Consider the following 23231-nt stretch of genomic DNA (forward strand, 5'->3'; position numbering starts at 1 on the left):
GTCAAACAGGTTTGTCTACGATAGCCACACCAATTTCAAATTGGTTAAAGAAAGTAACGGAGAGGGCCTCCTTGGTTGTGCAAGGGGTTAAGACAAAACCTATGAAGCTGTCTGCAGCCTCTGCAGCACAAGTTCGATCCCCAGCCAGACCTCTCCTGATTCACCTGCTGCTCCCCTCAGCAGTGTATTTCAGTCAGTCTGCCTGTTCTGTACCCTACTCTGTCTCTGATGTATCCTTTCACCCCCCCCACGCACCTCTGACCCCAGCTCTTGTATGCATAAATAAAATAAATCTTAAAAAAAGGAAAAAGAAAGTAATGGAGAGCAGGGGTAAGGGAGATGGGAAGAGGTTGTCAAAAACTAAGTTTGGACAGCATCCAGGAAGAGCAAATGCAGTACAAATGGGTACAGTACAAATGGGTACAGTACAAATGGGTACAGTACAAATGGGTCTCATGATCATTGGAAAGCTCCCAGTAACCCAGGCCATACTCTTACTACCAAGCCATGTGAGCCTGAAAATTTGCTTCTATGCATATGTTAGTCATTATTTTTCTGTATTTTTCTATTTTTCAGCCCCTCTTCCAAACACCTTCCTCTGTTCTCTCTTTAATTTATACATGGTCCAAAATTGTCTATTCCAATCTTCTAATACTTAATAGATTTCTAACTCCAGAACACACTACCAACTGACTTGAATTTTAAAAACTTTCCTCAATTTGGAATCCTAAGGAAGGGATACAATGGACCTTCATTTCTTTGTTTAAAGTTTCACAAATATGTTACTAAGGCATGTTACACATATGCTACATGTTTACCCCTGGTCCAATTGGCTATGCTAGAGGAAATTTTCTCATTTCAAAAGGATTCTGGGCAGTGCAGCAATTAGTATCCTCTCCACCTCTTTCACATACCTCCTGGAATGGAATTTCTTTGCAAATAAAACATGGGATCCATTTTATGGGTTTTCAGAAAACATGGTGTTTATATAATAAGTTGTAAGGAATCTGTGAACCATCATGTAGGATGGTTCCCAAAATCATCATCAGATTTTCAAATGCCTTGTGTCTCTCCCAACCATTAAGAATCATTTCTTGAAAGCAATCCTTAGATATTTTAACAGCTGTTTTCCCCATAAATGCACTTTAAATTATTGGTATCAATTGTGAAGTGTCATTTTACTATGTTGTTCTAATTTCCTTTTCTTTTTTTTTCTATTATCTTCCTTGATAATTGTTCATGTAAGCATTGCTACACTAACTATATTGTTGGTATTAATGACATGAAATAAAAATCCTGCCCAAAATAGCTTAAACTAATCAATGAATATTTATTGGATATATATAATCTATTTAGAAGTGTGCCAGGAGCTATAGGGTACAACAAAAAAGAAGTTCCAATGTACGCTCCTAAAAATCTAATTAGAAAGAGACCAGCATACAAGAACCATTATGAAAATGTTAAACTACTGATATTTATGTAGAGAAGATTATACAAAGTTTAGCTCATGAAGGTCCTCTCAAGCTCCTCCCCATTTTAAATATTAGCAACCTAAGATTCAGAGATAATAAGAGGTTTACCTTAGTAATTAATAAATATGGATATCCAAGCAAGGGCTCTTCCCATTATACCAAAACAGGCATTCATCATTGCTCCAAGAATCAAATAACCAAAATATTAATGTGGGCAGACAATGAGTAAAGAAATGAGCTGTAGGGCCTCCCCTGGTGGCGCAGCGGTTGAGCCACTGAGCTGCGAAGCTGCCTGTAGCCTCTGCTGCACTAGTTCGATCCCTAACCGCCGGCAAGGGTCCCACATGGAGTGCAGACCTCTCCTGCAGTGCCTGCTCCTCCTCTCAGCAGTGTATTTCATCAGTCTGCCTGTTCTGTGTCCCCTCTCTGGCTCTGGTGAATTCTCTCACCCTCCCGCACTTCTGACTGTACCCAGTGCTTGTATAAATAAATAAATCTTAAAAAAAAAAAAAAGAAATGAGCTGTACATGTAGAAATAGATTTCCCATAGAGATGTGCAGAGTCAGAAAGGGACAGTCAACAGTGAACTGTTTTTTTGTATTGTTTGGGAGGAAGAATCAGAATGTGTTGGGATGCAGAAAGTGTTGAAGGTGGAAAGAAAAGAGGAAAGATGCTATACAGAAACCTGCTGCAAGAGAAGTGAGGTTCATGTTGGGGCAGAGACAGGTACAAAGCAATAATGGATCTTCATCTGCTCTGAGATTTGCCACCAAAGGCTATCATACAAACATTAGTGCATATTCTTTGTTTGTTTTTGTTTTAATCTCTGTGCACACACATGTGTGCATGCATTGAGTGGATGTAGTGAAAGGGAAAGATATGTCTTTGCCAAATTTTGGTGAGTCCGTGTGTGAATTTTATAGAATGAATTCAGTTGTGATACTTTATGTTGGATAACCTAATCTCTTTATTCTACTCAGTAGTATTATTTTCCCATTTTATTTCATATAACACTAAAATTCTTTTTCACGTGTGCTGGATTTGATTCATTTATTCATTTTGAAAAACTAATTTTTCAAATTTTATCATCACATTTCATTACATATTTTATAACTGAATAACTACCAAAGCATTAACATTTTTTCAAGATATCTGTCATTTGGAATTGAGGCTATGTTTTTTACTTCAGAAGTTGTGTCTATAAATAAGCTAAATGTTTTAACAGATATTACAGTGACCATTTTCTGGAAGTAAAATTTACAATGAAACTAACCAAAATATCATATTTATAAAACATCTACAGAAAACATCAATTTCAGCAACATCATACCAAAAAGAAAATATATTAAAAAAACTTTTTGTTAAAGGTTTATTTATTATGCATACAAGAATGGGCCTCCCTGTTGGCGCAGCAGTTGAGCGCTCAGTTGCGAAGCTGCCCGCAGCCTCTGCAGTGCTGGTTCGATCCCCAGCCACATGGGTCCCACATGGCGCATAGACCTCTCCTGCCACCCGCTGCGCCCCTCAGCAGTGTACTTTGTCAGTCCGCCTGCTCTGCTCTCTGCTCTGACTCTGGTGAATTCTCTCACCCTCCCGCGCTTCTGACTGTACCCAGTGCTTGTATAAATAAATAAATAAATATTAAAAAAAAGAACTGGGGTGTAGGCCAGAAGTGTAGGGGATGAGAAGATTCACCAGAGAGTGGGGAGCAGAACAGACAGATCTACTGAAATACACTGCTGAGGGGAGCAGCGACTGAGACAGGAGAGGTCTGCTGAGCCACATGGGTAGCTCCCTGGCTGTCCAGGGAATCGAACTCATGCTGCAGTGGCTGGTGATAGCTTGATAGTGCTGTGTCTTTAACCCATGTGCCATCAGGGAGGCCCCTTTAAAAGCTTTTAAAAATAAAATTTGTGTTCATTTTTATTTTATTATAGACACTGCTATTTTCTTTCTCTAAAACTGTTAGTCCACAGACCAGAAATATGATGGGCTATATATTGGATATTCAAGACAGAACTCACCTCTGATCACTCTCCAATCCCACTGAAATTAGAGTCTGTGAATAATAAAGCTACCCACTGTATTTCACTAACCACTTTATGAAAAAGTGTTTAAATATCTAAACTCTTAGATTATTCATCCTTCACGTATTCACTTTCTGTTACCTTAAAGGTAATTGGCTGAAATAGAATTATTATTCATCATCTATACTCAAAATTTAAACAGAAGGGGTAAAAAAGTTTGCCCCCACTCCTCCCTCCAGGCACAAATTACTGCATGATACTAATTATAGTTTTAACCACTAACTGCTGATTCTTTTATGGGTGGTGAGGTAATTCAATCAGGTGGATTGGGAGCTCATGTTAAACACAACACACATAGAAATTTAAATATGACCGATGGGCTTAAAAGCTGTTAATCAATGTGTAGATAAATAATCCAGTTCTCTGTTTCTCCCTTCTAAATTGTTGTTGAAAGCATAGTTGTGGTTATCATTCTTAGGTGTCAGGGAATATAGTTGTCAGACCTGCATTTATCTCTTTTCCAGTTTTTCAGACTTCTAGTTAACCGAATTATGCTTATCTAACTTGTATTTTTTTTTTAAATCAGTGGCTTTAAGACACTAGCATATTTACTAGGTGTATTCACAGGTTAAGGAGTTCCAGACTTCATTACTGCGCAGGTCTATCGGACAGTTAATCAGCATCCATAATATATTCACTCTACAAAACATTGGGTTTATTTCTTGAAGTACCTTTTTAACTGATACATTTAGAAACCTGAAATAGCCAATTATCTTTACCTCAAAAGCTATTAAGATTCTGCCTGCATCAGGGACAGGCAACAGTGGATAAACCATGATTGTCCTTTTGAAGCTTACCCAGAGTGCCTGGAATGAGGCACAAAGCAATTTAAAAAATCCTAAAATCTAAAGTATGTTTTCCTTTGAGAAACAGTCTTGGTTTGGGATGGTGCTATATATGATATTTGCAGTTACAGTCCATGTAAGCCAGCTATATAATTTGGAAACATCTTCAAGATCTAGCAGAAACCAATGGGCTTTTTATTTTTTTGATCAGCGCACACTCTCATTTTCCTTAGGACTCAACATTAATGGGAATTGGTGGGGAGCTGGGATAGGTCCAGAAGGCTCTTGATATAAGCAAGAAGAATTTGGTTAAGAAAATTATTTACTTCATGATGAATTCTTGATTTTTTGAAGATTTGAGATGAGAAGGAAATCTTAGAATGAAAGAAAAATTAGTCATTATAAGCACTTTTTTTTCCTACTAAGATATGTTTAGAACAACGGTTTCAGTCCAATGGGCTTGATTATATTATAGAAACTGTCATATTACAACAATGCCTGATATCAGAAAATTCATATGATTCCTCATGATGTCTTTCAAAGAAATGAGCATATACAGACTTAAATACAAGTTTTTTCTAATTAACGTTCAGTGATTTATAATGAAAATATATGAACATAAATTGTTTGTGATCATTAGTTTATCCCATAAACTGAATATTCAATCTTCTAGTTTGGTATCTCGCTCTTAATTATGCCCACATGGTTGCTTGAAACATGCAATTCGCCATTGCTGAGATGCACAGACTCACTGTTCTACCTCCTCACCCTACCTGGACCTCCAGACCCAACCATATCATTGATCTTGAACATTTCATAGATCTAATTGTTTGGTTCCAAATTTAATTTCTAACCTTAACTCACCCATTGAGTCTTGTAAAAAAAAAAAAATCACGCAACTTTGTGCGTGAGATCAAGGGTAACACCATTTTCTGCCAAATTCCTTCAACAACCCAGCATCAACAGATATGAAGGATTATGTTTTCTTTTTAAGACAATGTAAAGGGTTATAGTCACCATAGCTATGATTTCATGACATCAAGATATTATTGGTCATGACTATTATGTATGATAAAATATATGAAAGAATGGTATACATTCAAAATACATAGCAGATGATGGGGTAAAGAAAGTAAAAGGGAGCAAACCTGGGGAGAAAGGGGCTGACCCATTTGGTGGGACCTCCTCTGCACACTAATGATTGCAGGACACAACTCAGAAGCAGATACATGAGGAGTAACAATATTTATTTACATGGGAAATGAGAAAAAAAAAAGAGAGTAGAGAGAGAATTTGTATACGTGCACGTTGTGACTTGATACAGCCCATTCTAACCCAGGAATCCAGGAATGAATTTGGTGCAGAGACCAGGGTTCAAGCAGGAGTCTGCCAAGCAAGAAGGTGCTAGAAGCTGCCTATGTGGAGGCTGAAGGGTTGGTCTGTTGATCGGGAGTTTAGGGCCTGGACCAGACATAAGACAAAAAGAGAAGAAACATGTGGGTTCCTGCTTTTAAACCCTTCCCGGCCACTCTCCTCCTTCCCAGCTGCCCTTGTTTAGGTAGTCAGGGAGTAGAGAGGAAAGCTCTCCCCTCTACCAGTGGCACAGTTTGGTAAGGAGTGGGCTCGAAACCAGCAGTGAAGTCTATATGGCCCAGCCAAACAAAGTTGGACAAGTTTCTTAACTTTGAAAGCACCAAGCACAGTCAGATTCATTCCAAGTAGACCCTTGAGAGGTGATGACTTCTGTGTGGGTGCTGAAGTTGCAGCCTCCCGCAGTGGCACCAGAGGCTGGAGGTAGCAAAACCCCAAAATGTGCTTGCAATCCCATCAGAATGGCTTGGAGGTAATTTTTCTTTCTTTCAATAATTTTCCCAATTTTTTCCCAATTTCAATTTTTGTCACCGTGTCTATGGTGATGAAAGTCAGACGTCAGGATAATGGGGTGAAACATCAAAACAACAGTTTAAAATAGTCAATTATTCCAAGCCAAAAAGGTATCATTGATAGTCCACTCAGTCCTATGTAGAAAACCCTCAATTTCAAGATTGATCGATTAGAATGGGTCTCAAACAATGTTAGAGTCCCTCTCCTGATATCTTTGCCAAAAACAATTGTGACAAATGCCAAAACTTTGAAATACCAAAATTAAAGATAACTGGCAAGGAATTTTTTTTCCCAAAATTATAACAACCAGTAGAATGAGCAGCAATAATTTTTAAGAACATATTGGACACTTAAGTTTCACATAATTTTTAGAAACACAAAGTTAACATTCATGTGCTGCTAAGATTAAACATTTTTCTTAAACAATAATGCTTCCCATTAAGTTCCAATTCACCAGATGAATACCAACAGGTCAAATTTGGTTAATATCTTTCTCATAAATAAAGGACAAGTTTTATGGGATTTCTCAGAAGTTTAATGAGGTTCCATAAAATTTCCTTTGATAAAAGTTGCAAAACATAGCCAATTTTTCCTAATTTAGATTTCTGGGAAGTTTTGACATATGTAGTAGAGAGAAAAAGATCATTTAATTACCTGGCATTGACAGTTCAAAATATAAAATCTGGACCTCCCCTGGTGGCACAGCGGTTGAGCGCTGGGCTGCGAAGCTGCCCGCAGCCTCTGCAGTGCCGGTTCGATCCCCGGCCACCGGTGAGGGTCCCACATGGCACGCAGACCTCTCTTGCAACCTGCTACTCCCCTCAGCAGTGTATTTTGTCGGTCTGCCTGTTCTGTTCCCTGTTCTAGCTCTGGTGAATTCTCTCACCCTCCCCCGCTTCTGACTGTACCAGTGCTTGTATAAATAAATAAATAAATCTTCAAAATATAAAATCTCCAAATAGACTCTACCAGCACAATGCTGACAACCAAACCTTAACTTATTATTTTAATACACAATTGGAATTGTTTCTTTTTTATTAAGGTTATATTGGTTTACAACATTATACATTATTTAGAGGTATAAGGTATTCACCTGGGGCTTCCCTGGTGGTACAGGGATTAAAGTCTCAGTGCTATCAAGCTATTGGCAGCCACTGCAGCATGAGTTCGATCTCCAGCCAGGGAGCCAACCTATTTCTCTAGATCTGCCTGTTCTGCTCCCCATTTTGTCTCTGGTGAATCCTCTCACCCCCCGTACCTCTGGCCTATACCCCAGTTCTTGTATGTATAAATAAATAAAAATAAATCTTTAAAATAAAAGATCTCCACCTGGAAGTGTTGTCACCACACCATCCACATCACAAAAATACCCACTGGGATTCTTACCTTTGAAAACTTTTCATTTCAAAACTCCCATTTTATTCCATGCTTAAACACTAATTAGTTGGATCTATGTCCTGGACAATTTCATTAATCAAAACTCATGCAGAGTTAATGCTAAATAAAACCCAAATTAATAGAAAAATCTTTCCATGTGTCCAGCAATTGCAACATACTTGTGATGGCCAGTGTGAGGGAGAGAGAATCCTGGCCTGGCCAACCATGGCTGTCTGGATCCACCTTGGGCACCAAGCTGAAATGGAGCAAATATTGGGGGAGAAACTACAATATAAAAATTGACATAGGAAGTGAGAAAAGGGATAGCTGAGAGAGAGAGAGAGAGAGAGAGAAAGAGAGAGAATGCGCAGGCCTGCACACTGTGGCCAGATACAATCTGTCCTTCTCTAGCTAGTGTCCCTGGTGCAGAGACCAGGGTTCATGCAGAAGCCTGCCATGCAGATGGCAGCTGGATCACTCGGCAGAGGAAGCAGGAACAGAGTGCCAGGACTGGGAGCCACATACGTGGAGGGCAAAGGGGCAGCCTGCTGCTCAGAAGCAGCACATTGGGTCTGGGCACAAGGTGAAGAGTGAGGGAGATGGTCTCCTAATCACACACTGAGCTCCGGGGTCAGGTATGTGGCAAAGAGAAAAGGAGCCATTTGGGCTCCAGCTTTGAATAATTCATGGCCACTCCTCTCACCCCCTTGTTCCAGCTGCCCTGCTCAGGAAGGCAGGGGGAGAGTAGAAAGCTCTACTGGTGGGCACCAGGAGTTAGGTTTGTTTTAGGGAGGTTCTGGGTCAAACCACACCTTCTTGACATAGCCACGCAAGATGGCAGCCGTTTCTCAGCACCTAGACTGTAGAGCACGTCCAGAATAACTGTGAGCAGGCCCTCCAGCAGTGCCACCTTCTCAGACCTCATGAACTGGTCTGTACACGGCTTCCCATGGTGGCACCAGGAACTGGAGGCAGCGACAACCCCTCAGTGTTCAGCCCCATCAAACTGCATGGGAGTTTTGTTTATTTCCTCCAACAGAAACACTCACCTATGACTTAGGTCTGACATTTATGGTAACCAATACCCTCAAATTCTTTCCTGTAAAATGAGGGTTTTGTGAGCTTATTTGATCAGAGTTTACTATGTGCACTGGTTTTTCTCATTTATCTTCACAACAATTCTGGAAAGTATGCACTATTTTACACATAAGAAAAGTGAAGCCTAGCAAAAGGAGAGCAACAGAGTTCAATTCAACCCTAACTTGATCAATCTGTTTCTGAAGTCAGCCTTTGTAATCACCTCCTATCAGAATGACATTCACCTTCCAGTAAAGATCCTAGTGAAAAAAGAAAGCACTGGCTCTAGAAAAAGTTAAAAAAACAAAACAAAAACAAAGGCAAGAACTATTGTACACGTCTTTTCTCTGAATTTTCATCCCACAGTGGGTGCTTCTAGAAAGCAGATGTCATAGCAAACACATGCTCTAATTTCTCCACAGAGCCACACCTTGCACATTGTGCATAATAATAGACAAACATTCATAAGTGAAAATTAGATTGTAAAAATAACACCTAAACTTAACTGAGGATTGGAGAATAATACAGACAGATACTGAATAAAATGTGCATTTGATTACTTTTAGAATCAAACATTGGTAGAGAAAGACTATTTTTTTAAGATTTATTTATTTATGCATACAAGATCTGGGGTGCAGGCCAGAGATGTGGAGGGTGAGAGGATTCACCAGAGACAGAATGGGGAACAGAACAGGCAGATTGTGAAATACACTGCTGAGGGGAGAGGCAGGTGAGTCAGGAGAGGTCTGCTGTACCATGTAGTAGCTCCTTGGTTGGGGATGGAACTTGTGCTGCAGTGGCTGCGGATAGCTTCACAGGTTGCGTCTTAACCCCTTGCACCAACAGGGAGGCCCGAGAAAGACTTTGTATAAGTATGTAAGTGTAGGGATATATATGAATAGCCATTAGTTAATATATTCTGCTAGCATAACGGGAATTCTCTGAACAGCGAAAGTTCCCTGCCCCACCATAAGAAAGGAAGGAGCTAGGGAAGGGAGGTAAAGCTAAAAAGAGATTGGGAAACAGGAGTGGGGGTGGGCAGCAGGAGAAGAGGTGGAGAGAGATGGAAGAAGAAGAAGACTGGAGGAGGCACATGGAACAGAGAAACAGGTGAAGAAGAAGCTGTGCTTGCTTCTTACTTTTGGACTGGGACCAGGGCTTATGTGACATGGAAGGAGACACTTGAAATAGATGTAGGTGAGATACCCATGGGGAGGTTTACAACAGCAGCCTTTATCTTGATTTTGATATGTTTTTTCCTTACGCATTTGTCTGCCCCCTTCTGCCCCTTTCCTATGGGTCCTTATCAGAAGATGCCTTGGGCTTTTGACAAGCTTTGGACCTGTGGGTGCACTGCTTTGGGACAACCCTGTTTGGCTGGACATTTACCCTCAATGGAGTGGGTAACTTTGGGTGATTTATGGGGAAACTCTAAATTCTTACTCCTCTCTATTGCACACTAATTGTATTAAAAGTCCTTTCCATTGACAGTCTTATGCACTAGAGTATGTCTTGTCTTGATGAGGCAGGTGGCAAAACCTATTTAGAGCAGGCAGGTTTGGGAGTCCTGGGTTGTCTCTCACTGTGCCCTGTAACACTCTGATTCAAATTATAAATGACAAAGATTTGGGAAGGGAGGCACATATACCTGAGAAAAAAAGACACTCAAGGTCCCTATATTTAAAAAATAGAAAGGAAAATAGAAAAACCTAGACATCATGCTGACTTCAGAAACAGATTGATCAAAAATGTTTCCCACTTTATTTAGTTGACTTCATTCTAAATCTAGGATTTATAATTCCCTCAAAACATAAGATGCAATCATTGCAATTTTTTTGTTCCCATCCATTACTTTCTTCTCTTACTATCTCAGCATCACAACTTCAAATTTAACCTAGGGAGGGAGAAAATGTATAATCTGTTCTGAGAAAACTCATGGTCCCTATGTTTAAAAATATAAAGGAAAATAGACAAACATAGGTTAAATGTCTCTAGGCACAATTTCTAAACATTATTTTGTATCATAGCTCTTGTGTATTCAGCTTATGAGCATTCATTTTCTTTCTTTCTTTCTTTTTTTAAGATTTATTTATTTTTATACAAGTGGGATGCAGGCCAGAGGTATGGGAGGGTGAGAGGATTCACCAGAGACAAAGCGGGGAGCAGAACAGGAAGATGGACCGAAATACACTGCTGAGGGGAGCAGTGGGTGAGACAGGAGAGGTCTGTAGCGCCATGTGAAATCTCCCTGGCTGGCCGGGAATCGAACCCACGCAGCAGAGGCTGCGGACAGCTTCACAGCGCTGCGCTCAACCCACTGCGCCACCAGGGAGGCCCTTGGCCATTCATTTTCTATTGAGTTTTCTTACTAAATGAAATATACATTTATAATAATCTTAACCCATATACTAGATATCTAAAGAAATTATGTGAAATAGGAAGCTAGACATTTCTAGCTACCATTCAAACAGAACTTTTAGAAGAAAATCTAAAAACCTGAAGGCTTTGAGCTGATTGTGGATCCGTGATGTCTGTGAACAACCAAAACCTATAGGCAAGTATTTGTGTCTATATACTTTGCCTTAGTTTCTTGGAGTTATCGTAATAATATACCAGAGGTAGGGTGTTTTAAACAACAGAAATTTGTTTTCTCACCAGCCCAGCAGTTCAAGATAAAGTTGTTTGCCGGTTTGGTTGATTTTGCAGTCTGTCTCCTTGACTTTCTGTTTTCCTTGACTACTCATAGCCTTGTCACTGTGCCTTTACGTGGTCTTTCTCTGTGTGTCCATGTCTCTGGTGTCTGTTCCTCTTCTTGTAGGACAACACACACAAAGGACTAGCGTTCTTTATTATCTCATTTAACTTTGATTGCGTCTGTAGAGAAGCTATTTCCAAATATAGTCACATGGTTAACAAAGTTAAAATATATGGATGGCTGCCCAGAAGTTGGGGGTGGAGGGTGGCACAATTTTATCCATACCATATTTATTTGTATTTTCCAGAATGAAGTTGCATGTCATCATTAGATTTGAAATTGCCCTGTGACTACAAAATAGCATAAGAATTATTGCTTGGGCATACAGCTTTCATTTTGCATATGAGAAATCTGAAACCCACAGAGGTGAATTGACTCATCCTGTGTCATACAGCAGCTCACTACTAAGCTGAGGTGAGAACCTAGGTATCCCCCATCCTTTGTCCAGTGAATGTCCTTTGTGGTCTCTGGAACTAGTTCATGATGACTGAAAGTTAATTTATATGATTTCACAGGTGAAATTAGACATGTACTGAGGTAGCTTACTTGGACCTCAACTGAGATCCCTTGCATTAGAAGGCCAAAGGAAAAACAAGCTTTTGGTACTTAAAGCAGATAGAAAGAGATTATGAATAAAGGAGAAGATTTTATTTGAAGAGATGGTTCTCAGCAAGTCTGATAGACCATGTCTAAGCCCTTATATATAGAGAAAAAGGCTTGATGATAAAAGGGCCATTGAATGAGGAATTTTGGGAGATTTAGGATGCAATCAATACAATTTCAAAGTCCCAATGACAAGTGAAGTATCAGGAGAGGAGCATGGATTTCTATTTCTGCATGGAATTGAATGGCATTCTGTGCAGAATCTGGAAGAAACCTCACCCAGCACAATGCTAAGTGAAGGAAGACAAGTGGCAGCAGGCCCATTATGGAGAAATTTCCTCAAAGGACTTCTATTCAGTGGGCTTCAGTGAAGACAGCAAATAAAAGAAAGAGTGGGCATTTTTGGTACAGGAGACATACCCCTGGGTATCCCCAGAAATAACTGGTATGAATTTAATAGGAATGCTGATGTCCTATAGTCATATAGATGGGGGTCACAAAGAAGTCAAATTTGGTAATTACGTTAATGAGACCTTGCTGTTACTCAGAATGGGAAGCGTAGCCTGTCTTCTTTCTCTATGATCAAAAGGAATGTGTGTATATAATGCACACACATATATATAAAAGTGAATATATATACACTTTTCTTTTGATCACACTTTTTAGATGTTGATGGAATTCTTAATGCAATGCAAATTCCAATGCAAATGAAGATCACTTCCATTTGCATTGTACTGAAAGAAATGTTGTAAACACTAACACTTTATTAATTTCCATAGAATGGTGATAATATATGCCTGTTAAGTGACCCATTTTAGGATTAAATCATTTCCTTTAGGTGACCTGATTCTGTACTCCTATGACAAATTATTCATAAGGAAAATTAAAGATGTTAAATAGCTTCCCTTACATCGCTTAGTTCCTATGATAATAAGAGTTGCCACCTTGAAGTTAATATACACATGAGGGGTTCAGTCTTTCCAGCACAACAAGTAACTATTGAATTATTAAGTGACACACATGAGGGCTGAGAAATACATCTGGATTCCTAAAATATCTGAGATAGTTGGGAGATGGTAAATGTTAATGCATATCATCAATTTTACTTCCAGTCTCTCTTTTTTTGCTCTTCCAGAATCAGGGTGACATACTGGCCACAATCTTCAAACTCCACCTCTAACCTATGTGTCAAGAACTCATGAAAATTGGTCATTTGGTAAAAGGTAAACAATCTCTGCTCTAAGATCAGAGATTCCTTTAGTTTTCCCCTCAGTTTTGCCAGTGCTGTAAACTCCATAGTCCGCATATTCTGGGCCATGCTTGTCTCTGAGCTGAGCATGGTATTAAAGTCTTGCTTGATTCTTAAGGGTCAATTAATTTTCACATCATCAAACACTCTCCTATCATTCTTCTCTTGATAAATAAACTTGGGTATCTCTTTACCTGTTTCGACTATGTAGAATTGCCTCATTACTCAACTTTAGATTCCACAATCACCCTGTCAAATGACATTTCTTCCCAAACAATTCGCACAGAAATGACACTGTAATTTAGTAATATGTTTATAATTTTAGGTTAACCAAACAATAAATTCAGAACTAAAAAACAAAAACAACTATGCAGAGTTACAATCTTAAGGAGTAGTCAGCAACACATTTTGGTTCCTGTTTCCTTTTATTGGTTAATAAAAGCTAGGAGAGGGCCTCCCTGGTGATGCAAGTGGTTAAACACAGCACTGTGAAGCCATCTGCAGCCTCTGCAGCATGAGTTCCATCCCCAGCGGGCCAGGGAGCTACCCACATAGTGCAGCAGACCTCTCCTGTCTCGCCTGCTGCTCCCCTCAGGAGTGTATTTCAGTCAATCTGCCTGTTCTGCGCCTCACTCTGTCTCTGATGAATCCTCTCACCCCCCCACACCTCTGTCCTGTATCCCAGCTCTTGTATGTATAAATAAATAAGTTTTAAAAATAGTGATACAAGTTTGGAGCGCAGCTGACATATTTTGAGTGTATACGAATACTAACAGTGTAACACATACATTACCCACATATATCTAATTTAATCCTCTCTTCCATTATGCTACTGTATAACCCCATTTTATATCTGGCCAAAGTTCTCCATCTTTATTTCCCCTATAGACAATAAGAAAAAAATCCGATTCAATTAATTCACAAAACAGTGTGTCATTTTAATTACTATAGCAATTCTCTACTGCTAGCTCGAATATTCCTTACCTATTGGAATTTCAGGTTTGGGGGAGTAAAATGAAAACATCATGACTTTTCCCTTAAACCCTGACAGCTACTGCCATCGTGGTCAATTGTTAAGTTCAGCTAGAAAGCTCAGACATAACAAATGACATGTGTGTGGGCCTCATGCCTGATCCCTCTCATCATGGGAGAAAGAAGAGTGGAATTCTGTGAGCATGTTGGATTAAAACAGGCCCTGAACTATTTTAGGAGATATAAACCATGGGACTAAGCATGAGTCAGAAGGAGGTGGGGAAAAGAGAGCTCAAGTTGTTCAATCTCCTCTACTGCTCCAAACAGCTTAGGTTCTTCTTCTTTACTTTTCTAATGATTTATTTATTATGCATACAAAAACTGGGGTGTAAGTCAGAGGGGAGGGATGGAGGTGGGGGTAAAAGAATTCACCAGAGACAGAGAGGGGAGTAGAACAGGAAGATCTACTGAAATACACTGCTAAAGGGAGCAGCAGCAAAACAGGAGAGGTCTGCTATACCATGTGGGTTAACTCCCTGGCTGGGGCTCAAACTGGCGTTTCAGCAGCTGGCATAGCTTGACAGCACCGAGACTTTAACCCCTGTGCCACCAGGGAGACCCCAGCTTAGGTTCATCTTTGTTTTTTATGTTGTCGCTCAGGTTTAGCTGATACCTTTCACTTCTTTTAGTCCTGAAAAGTGGCCAAATGACCTTTCAGAAAGGTCTGATTTTACGTTAAGCCCAGCAAGTCATGCACTTGAGGCTCAGTCAGTCAGAATGCACCAACCTCAGAGACTGACAGCATCCTCCAGCAGCCATCCCTGTGATGCTGCTTCTGGGAATGCAGAAGGGGCAATCTGGGTTTTAGAAAAGCAAAACTCCTTCAGCTATGCCCACTTCCTCTGAGAAAACTAAAAAAAGTTTAATCTGTAGAAACTCATGCAATTTATCCAAATTCTGTGTACCTTCAACATATAAATGAATAAGATTAAGATCAAGCATTTACCAGAATTTATTAGATTGCATCCTTTAATAATATTTTGGCTTCAGAGTTTGTTGCTCATCTGGCATGATAATCTGCTTAAATGCTTTATTATTATTAATTTTAATGAAAATAAATGATAAATGGTGCTATTTTTTAAAGATTTATTTATTTATTTATACAAGAATTGGGGTACAGGCTGGATGTGCGGGAGAGTGAGAGGGTTCACCAGAGACAGAGTGGGGAACAGAACAGGCAGACTGCCAAAATACATTGCTGAGGGCAGCAGCGGGCGCTACAGGAGAGGTCTGTCACGCCATGTGGGACCCTTGCCTGCCAGCCGGGATCGAACCAGCGCTGCAGAGGCTGTGGACAGCTTCACAGTGTGGCACTCAACCGCCTGCACCACCACGGGAGGCCCTAAATGGTGCTATGTTTAGAACTCAAGGGAAGAGATCTAGGCTGGTATCAGAGTGTGTGAGTGATAGAAAAGTGGTGAACTACTAGCTCTAGGAAGCACATTTAGAGTACTAGTCTACTCTGGAAACATTTACCTGATTCCTCCAACCATGGAAAGCTGACTCTAAACATCTTACTTCATAAAACGTGTGGCTGATTTTTTATTATAACTTTCATTTTTATAATGTGTAATATATAATATGATTTCATTTTTACTTTTTAACAAATCATATTTTTATTGACAATGAGATGTCCTCATTGTCAAGATCAAAAATAGCCACGAAGATGTAACTAATATGCCTTTCTCGTGGTTAGACCAACCAAAGTCAGGAGCAAGTGGTTTTGCAGTTCTGGATCCAAATTCAAGTTACGTCATGATTTTCCAGAAAACAACCAATTAAATTCTACCAATTTTTATTTGGTGTATTGGATCTACAACTTCACAGATACTACCCAAAGGCTCATCCCCTGGGAGACTGATTTGAGAACCTTGCCTCAATCTTCCACCAGGGGACAATGCATTAAATTGGCTCCTTTCTCACAACCAGGTGGCATGACTTGGCATCTGTGCCATTGCCCAGTGACCATGTTTGACAACTTTCTCGTTTCAGAGCCGGCAGCAGGTCCAACACTTCAGACACTTTGATTTTAGCTCCATGAAACTGATTTTGAACATATGACCTCCAGCACTGTAAGGTAGAAAATTGTGTTGGTTTAAAGCTTGTGGTAGTAGTTTTGTAACAGGTAATCCTCAGGGAAGGGGAGGTTCCAGATTCCCAGCATCACCCAATGAAGGGTGGAGCTGAGTAGGGAGAAGGAGAAGCTGGCCAGGAGACTGGGAGAAGGAAGGAAGCAGGATGGCGAGCAAGAAGGAGACCTGGAGGAGGAGAGACATGTGAAGAAACTGTACTTGCTTCTCAGCCTTGGACTGGCACCAGGTACTTGGGGGACATGGAAGGAGACACTTAAAAGAGACAGATGTGAGTGAGAGATCCAAAGGGAGGCTGACAGTGGCAGCCTTTATCTTGACTTGGTTTTGATTTTGCCCTTTTCCTTCCAGACTTGCCTGGATTCTTCTGCTCCTTTCCTATGGGTTCCCCACCAGGAGGTGGCTTTTGGGTGTCAGCTGTCCTACTTTGGGCCCACCCTGTTTGGTTGGGCATTTACCCCCAAGGGGATGGAGAACTTAGGGTGCTTGATTTGGAAACTATATGTTTTTTTCTTTTTCTTATACTCTCTTTATTGCACACTAATTAAAGTTTCTTTCCATTAAAGGTCTTATGCAGTAGAGTATGTTTTGTCTTGATGTGAGGGATGGCAGAATCTATTTAGAGCACGCAGGTTTGGGGGTTCCAGGGTGGGGTGCCCTCTCCCTGTCCTATAACAGTTTGTTGTAACAGTAATGGAAAACTAATACACTTTTGAAGTTAGTTTACCTATTTTTTATTGAGATATTTTTCTTATTGATTTGCAAAATCTATGAGTATAACAAGAAAATAGAGAGTTGGCTTTTTTGGTAAACAATTCCACTGAAGTACTATTGACATCCCATAAAATGGAACATATTTAAATGTAGCTTGTAACCAGTATTTACATATATATATATATATATATATATATGATCAGCAGACAATGAAACCATTACTATCATCAAAGTATAGAATATATCTACTACATCCAGAAGTTTCTGAGTGTTCCTTTAACCACACTCATCTGTCCCTACTATCTGCCTTTCTCAGGCAACCACTGATTTCTTTTCTGTTACTGAAGATTCATTTATGTATTTATGAGTTTCATGTAAATGGAATCAAATAGTATTTACAATATTTTGGCTCATTCTCTAGTACCTTCAAATGGTTGTTTTAAAATAGTTTACATTAGTTCCTGTTATGTCCAAGTGGACAGTTGGCAAACTGTCATCATTGTAACTAAACTTTAACAAAAATATTTTGATAACAAAACACAGTATAAAACATTTGCCTTGATAACTATAATTTAAGAAGTGGTAGTATGATTTTGCCTTCATAACTGTGGGGAGTTGTTGACAAAGTATAGATTATTTATGCTTTAGAAACATATACTGCTAGGGCATTATGGATGGAAGATGGAAGACCAATTTTCAGGCTACTCTCCAAGATAGATTTTTCTCTTTTAGCTTATAGACCTACTAAGCAAGTCCTCTGAACAACTCCATAGGGATCCCCAAATTCATCATGCCCAAAACTACTTCATTATTTTTTCTTCAACATATTCTCTGTATCAGTCAGTCTCCATGGCCATTTATCCAACCATCCATGCTACAAGCCAAGAGGTTATTCTTGTCCCCAACTCCTCCTTTATCACCATTCAAAACACAATTAGAAGCTGCAGAACCCTTATGCTTTCTAGTAATCCCTTTAAATGTGGTGGTCAGGATCAGAAGGGACTGTGAAAATAAAAAATTGTGTGGCTGCCTCCATAGTATAGAAAAGGACAGAGAAAGAAAACTGTATCTATAATATGGATTCAATTTAATGATAGAAGTTTTAGTGAAGAAAAAAGAGTCTGAGTTCCTAGATCTGGAAAAACTAGACAAGATTTGGGGCATATCGACATTTTAAAATGACCATGATCCTCAACAGTGTTAACACCCCAAGTAGGGAGGAATGTCTTAAGCAGATAGACTGGATATTAGTGAATGTCACCAGCAGATAGATTGGATCTTATTTTTACTGCCAGAAGTTGTGCACCTGGGTAGCTTTCTTGGACCAGGTCTGGAAGCATAACTCACCATTCCAAGCACATCCTGTTGTCCAGAACTTTGTCTAGAATTCTGAACTAACTACAAGGGATTCTGGCAAGTGTAGTTGATCCATGTGTTTAGAGGGTAGGGAAGAAACTTGATTGGGTGGGGGGTGGTAACTAGCAGCCTCTGCCTCACATTTTATGGCAACGTGTATTTTATGATGCTGCCATTGTAATTTAATTTGCATGTATAATTTGAAAAATTAATAGCATCCCTTAACTATGTTATAAAGGTGACATGAAAAAGAAGTGATAGCAGTTCAACATATGAATACATCCAGGGACACCCTGAACACATGATAAGGTAATCAGACGTTTCTGTCTAGACACAGATAGTCTGCCTTGTGCAGAATTGATGAAAGATATTATGGTAGTGACACAAATGACACATATGCACTGCTACAAAGTGACATGATTTTCTCAAGGGGTGAACATATTTTGGAAAATCTCCAAATAAAATATAAAGCAGTTGCTTCTTCCATTTATAAAAGTGTCACATTCTGAAACTGTTCATGTTTATAAAAACAATTCTAAAAATATTCTGTATTTTTATGTTATATGGCTTGGGCTCTAGGTAAATAAGCATCACTACATTTATTTACATATAATAGATAGTGTCATAATTACATAAATGTATTTAGGTATCCCATTTGAATATCTGATGAGACTTTTGACAGTTATGAGGGTTGGGAGCAATTCTTTGTGTAGCACTATCTTGGCTCCCCCTATTATAAATATCAGCAGCATACCCCATTAGTGTGACAGAAATACTCTCTTATAAATTTTAAATGTCCTTTCGAGTAGATGGCGCTGTCCCCATTGAGGAATACTATATACAGGACCCGTATCTAACTTAGATTTCAGCTGAGGTTTTCCTGCTTCTTAAGACATAAATTGATTAAATTTATAACTTCCAGTGATAAGATAAGTAAGTTATAGGATATAACATGGTCACTATAGTTAATAATACATATTATGTATTTCAAAGTTGCTAAGAGAGTAGATGTTAGAAGTTCCCAACACCAGGAAAAAAATTCATGACTGTGGAGGAAAACTAGACTTATTGTAGTGATCATTTGCAATATGTACAGGTATCAAATTATTATGTTAGATACAGGAAACTGGTATTATGTCAGCTTATCTCAGTAAAAAACTATATATTGATTAAAGACCCCATTCACAAAGAAGTCCATTGTACTTCCAAAAGTTGATGAGATTTTCCAGCGAGGGGAGGAGGGAGTTACTTTCTCAAGTCACTGCTTCTGCTGAACTAGTCCAGTTTGCAAGTTGAAGCCATCTTTGTTCTGTATCTTATCATCTTCAAAGTGGAATGTTGCCATACCTCTCAGTTTCTAGAAGAAATCCCTTCTCCTCAGCACTCTTCACACACATATGTAATGTTTTTGTCTCTGAGACAGATTTGACTACAAGTTTGATAAACGATACCGCAAAGACACAACCTATATCAGACTTTAGAATCAGAGATACTATTTTTAAAATTGCACATCCATCTTCAATTCTTCCTCTTCTTTCTGTTTTCACTAGCTTCCAATTTGCTACTAATTTCTAATGCAGAATCATACGTTCATAATTGGGATTGTGTGTGTATGTGTCTGTCTCTGGCTTATGTTAATCTGGCTAGTCTTTTATAATGGTAACTCAAAAGGGTATTTTCTGGTATTTACTATTATTATAGCTATTTCTCTGATATTCCCATAAACAGAAAGATTATGTTCAAATCCATATTTTCATTTGACTTATTGAACAAAGCTGCCAATTTCTAGAAACGTGTCCATTGATTTAAATGCCTTTAGAGCCAGATAGATCATGCAAGTGTTTTCAGTTGTGTGTTTATAACTCAATAGGTTGTGATGGTTGCTGTTGAGAACTAAAAGCGGTCATGGCAGAATTAACTGTACGTTAATATCCAGACATGTTAAAATGAAATGATTTAAAAGTATGTGATCACCACCTTGTGTTATAACTTTTAGGTTTTTTACACATTTAAATATAGCACTAAATATGGTTCTTGTTAACAGTAAAATACTATTAAACTAGAGAGAACAAAAATGATGCTGGGGCTAGATGATGGCAAGAAGATAAACAATCTAGGCCTACCTTTAAAGGGTCTTTAAGCTCTGAGTGCACCTTGGAAAACCTTTTGGCAATTATGCCTCTTGTAATCTCTGGGTTAATGGAATAAGGGCAAAGTCCTTTCAGACTTGCAAGTCTTAGGAAAATATATGGAATATGGGAATAGCAATATGGAAGAAGATCATGTTATTTTCCAATTCCACTCTAAGAAATAAGTTATAATAACTGCTTATATGGGCTAAGCTTGTCATCTTAAATGTGTTATAATATATTTTCAGTGGAAATGCTTCCTGCAATAATAAAAACTAATTTCAATGAGATGCAAAAAGAGTAAAACTGAAAATTTGATCTTCAATTTCTAATTTAGAGATGGCTCCCAAGAGCTCTCATCAGGTAATCTAATCATCTTTTCATGAACTCTATGTAGTTTGGCGTTCATCACCCACCTATTAGCATAAGAAAGATTTCCAGTTGCTTTTGGGATAACTCAATAAATATATTGTCACTACAGTTAAGACCATGTTTCCATTGCTCTAATAGAATCAGATTCAGGAGTATCCTATGTTTCCTCACTTCTGTATTTCAGCCTAGATTCAACAGAATAGAAACCCAGAAAACAAAAGAATAAAGCATCCATAAATAGATGAAAGTGATCAAGTCAAACCACTCCAAGATTCTCAGAGCTGGTCTCCATAAGATCTCTGCTCTGGTGTGCAGATTATTTTGAATTGAGAACAATGACGATCTTGGAAGCAAAGGATTAGCCCTTGCGCTAAATACTGTTGCCCTTCCCCTAAAGGAAGAAGGGATTGTCCCCCTCTAAACCTCTTTCTTTTGATGTGGAGTCCCCTTCCCCTCTCCTCTACACCCCAGACCATTTATCTTATTCCTTAGTGCAGAATTTAAAACCGTCCCTCCCTGTATAGTTATTGTAGCTCCCCATTTGCACATTATTAAATTGATTTCTTCCCTCTGCTAACCCACCTATTGCTGGTTTGATTCCCGGAGAACAACCTAGGGATGGTGGGGGAATTTTTCATAGTCTCCAACATAGACAAACTGAAAAAAAGACAATGAAATCTATGGAGTAGATGGCACATTTTTGCTTTTTCTGTCTCAGGGGACCTCAGAAATATGCTTTGCCTAGACTAAGGGAAGTCTGAGGTGGTGTGAAGGGACATTTGAAAATAAGTTTGGAAAAATAGGTCAAGATCAGTGTCTGGAGCACCAATAATGCCAAATGAAGTAAATTGTGACCCACTGGAAGTTTTGAATTGAAGTATTCATGATGAAATTTGAATTTTAGAACAAATTAATCTGGAATGGATACAAGTGCTAGATTGGCATTTCACATTGATAATATTCTTAGAACAATTGCTTAACTTTGCATTTTGACTGTGAAATATTATTTAATTATGCTTAATCGCATGGAATTATATCACAGCTTTATAAAATTATTGCAAAATGAACCAGAATAAAAATGTGACGGAAATACTAAGAAAGACTTCTTTTCACATTTTGTCTTAAACAAAAATAATATCACTTTATATAATCATTGCTTTAGAAAGTTTTGGCTATAGAAAATTCTTTCTGAAATTCTATCATAAACTTGCCACCGGTGACAATTTTCTTAGTGTCTGCTAAAATTGGCAAAATTCTAAACTAACCACTTACCAATTTAATCATATTTTTACCTACTTCCTAAAAAGAAATAAGGTGGATTAAATAGAAATTTGGTTTTAGGAAAAGCAACAAGTAAAATATGAATTCTTTATAAGTGTTACCTATATGAAAACTTTCTGAGCTATGACACCAGGGATATATTCATAATGTTCAAATACAGGAACCATGGTGGGGGGGCGGGAATCAATTTCTTATTAGCTAGATGAGAATTAGGTCAAAGTAAACATGCTGTATGTTTTATCTTCAATTTAGATTTCATTTTTTAAAAACCTGGGAATCAAAACCATGCATGACATATCTGGGACAAACACACATACAAAAACAATGATACTGCATCATTTCCCCAGGAACAGTCACATAATTTATTACATAGCTTAAAAAAATTAAGCTTTTCCGAATTGATCTCTTTAGGCTAATACAGATTGGCATAGTATGTCAGCACAAATCCTATCATTTTGGGAAATCTCAAGATAATAAAATAATTTAACTGTATGTTCTGTAAAATTTAAAATATCATTTTCTCAATCTTTGAGCATCTTTGTACTCTTTTCAAGTCCTTGTATCCAGATCTCTCATTCTTTAGCACTAACTTCCTCTTACTTTCATTCATCCCTTTCTTCCTCCTTCCCTCTTGGCAATCTCTCTAGTCTTTTCATCTTTGAAATGAGATTGGAAAGCCCAGGCAGCCAGAATAAAATACATGGTTCATTTTCTTCTAAATATACTCAAATTTCTATTCAAAATAATAGCTTCCTTCGATAATTGTTTTAGAAGCAGTAAGCTGACTCACAAACCACAGCTAATAACAAAGGCAACTCAATTTAGTCCTTTCTAGTAACTGCCTAAGGCACTGGCTAATGGTGAGAGAAAGCCACAAAGAATGCTCCAAAGGGGGAAAACAGCTACAATTAAATAGCTTTTGTTAAACCAATGTTTTAAAAGGGGTATACTACAATTAGAAGTGGGTC

This window comes from Talpa europaea, assembly GCF_964194135.1.
Source record: "Talpa europaea genome assembly, chromosome: 3".
Lineage (NCBI taxonomy): Eukaryota > Metazoa > Chordata > Mammalia > Eulipotyphla > Talpidae > Talpa > Talpa europaea.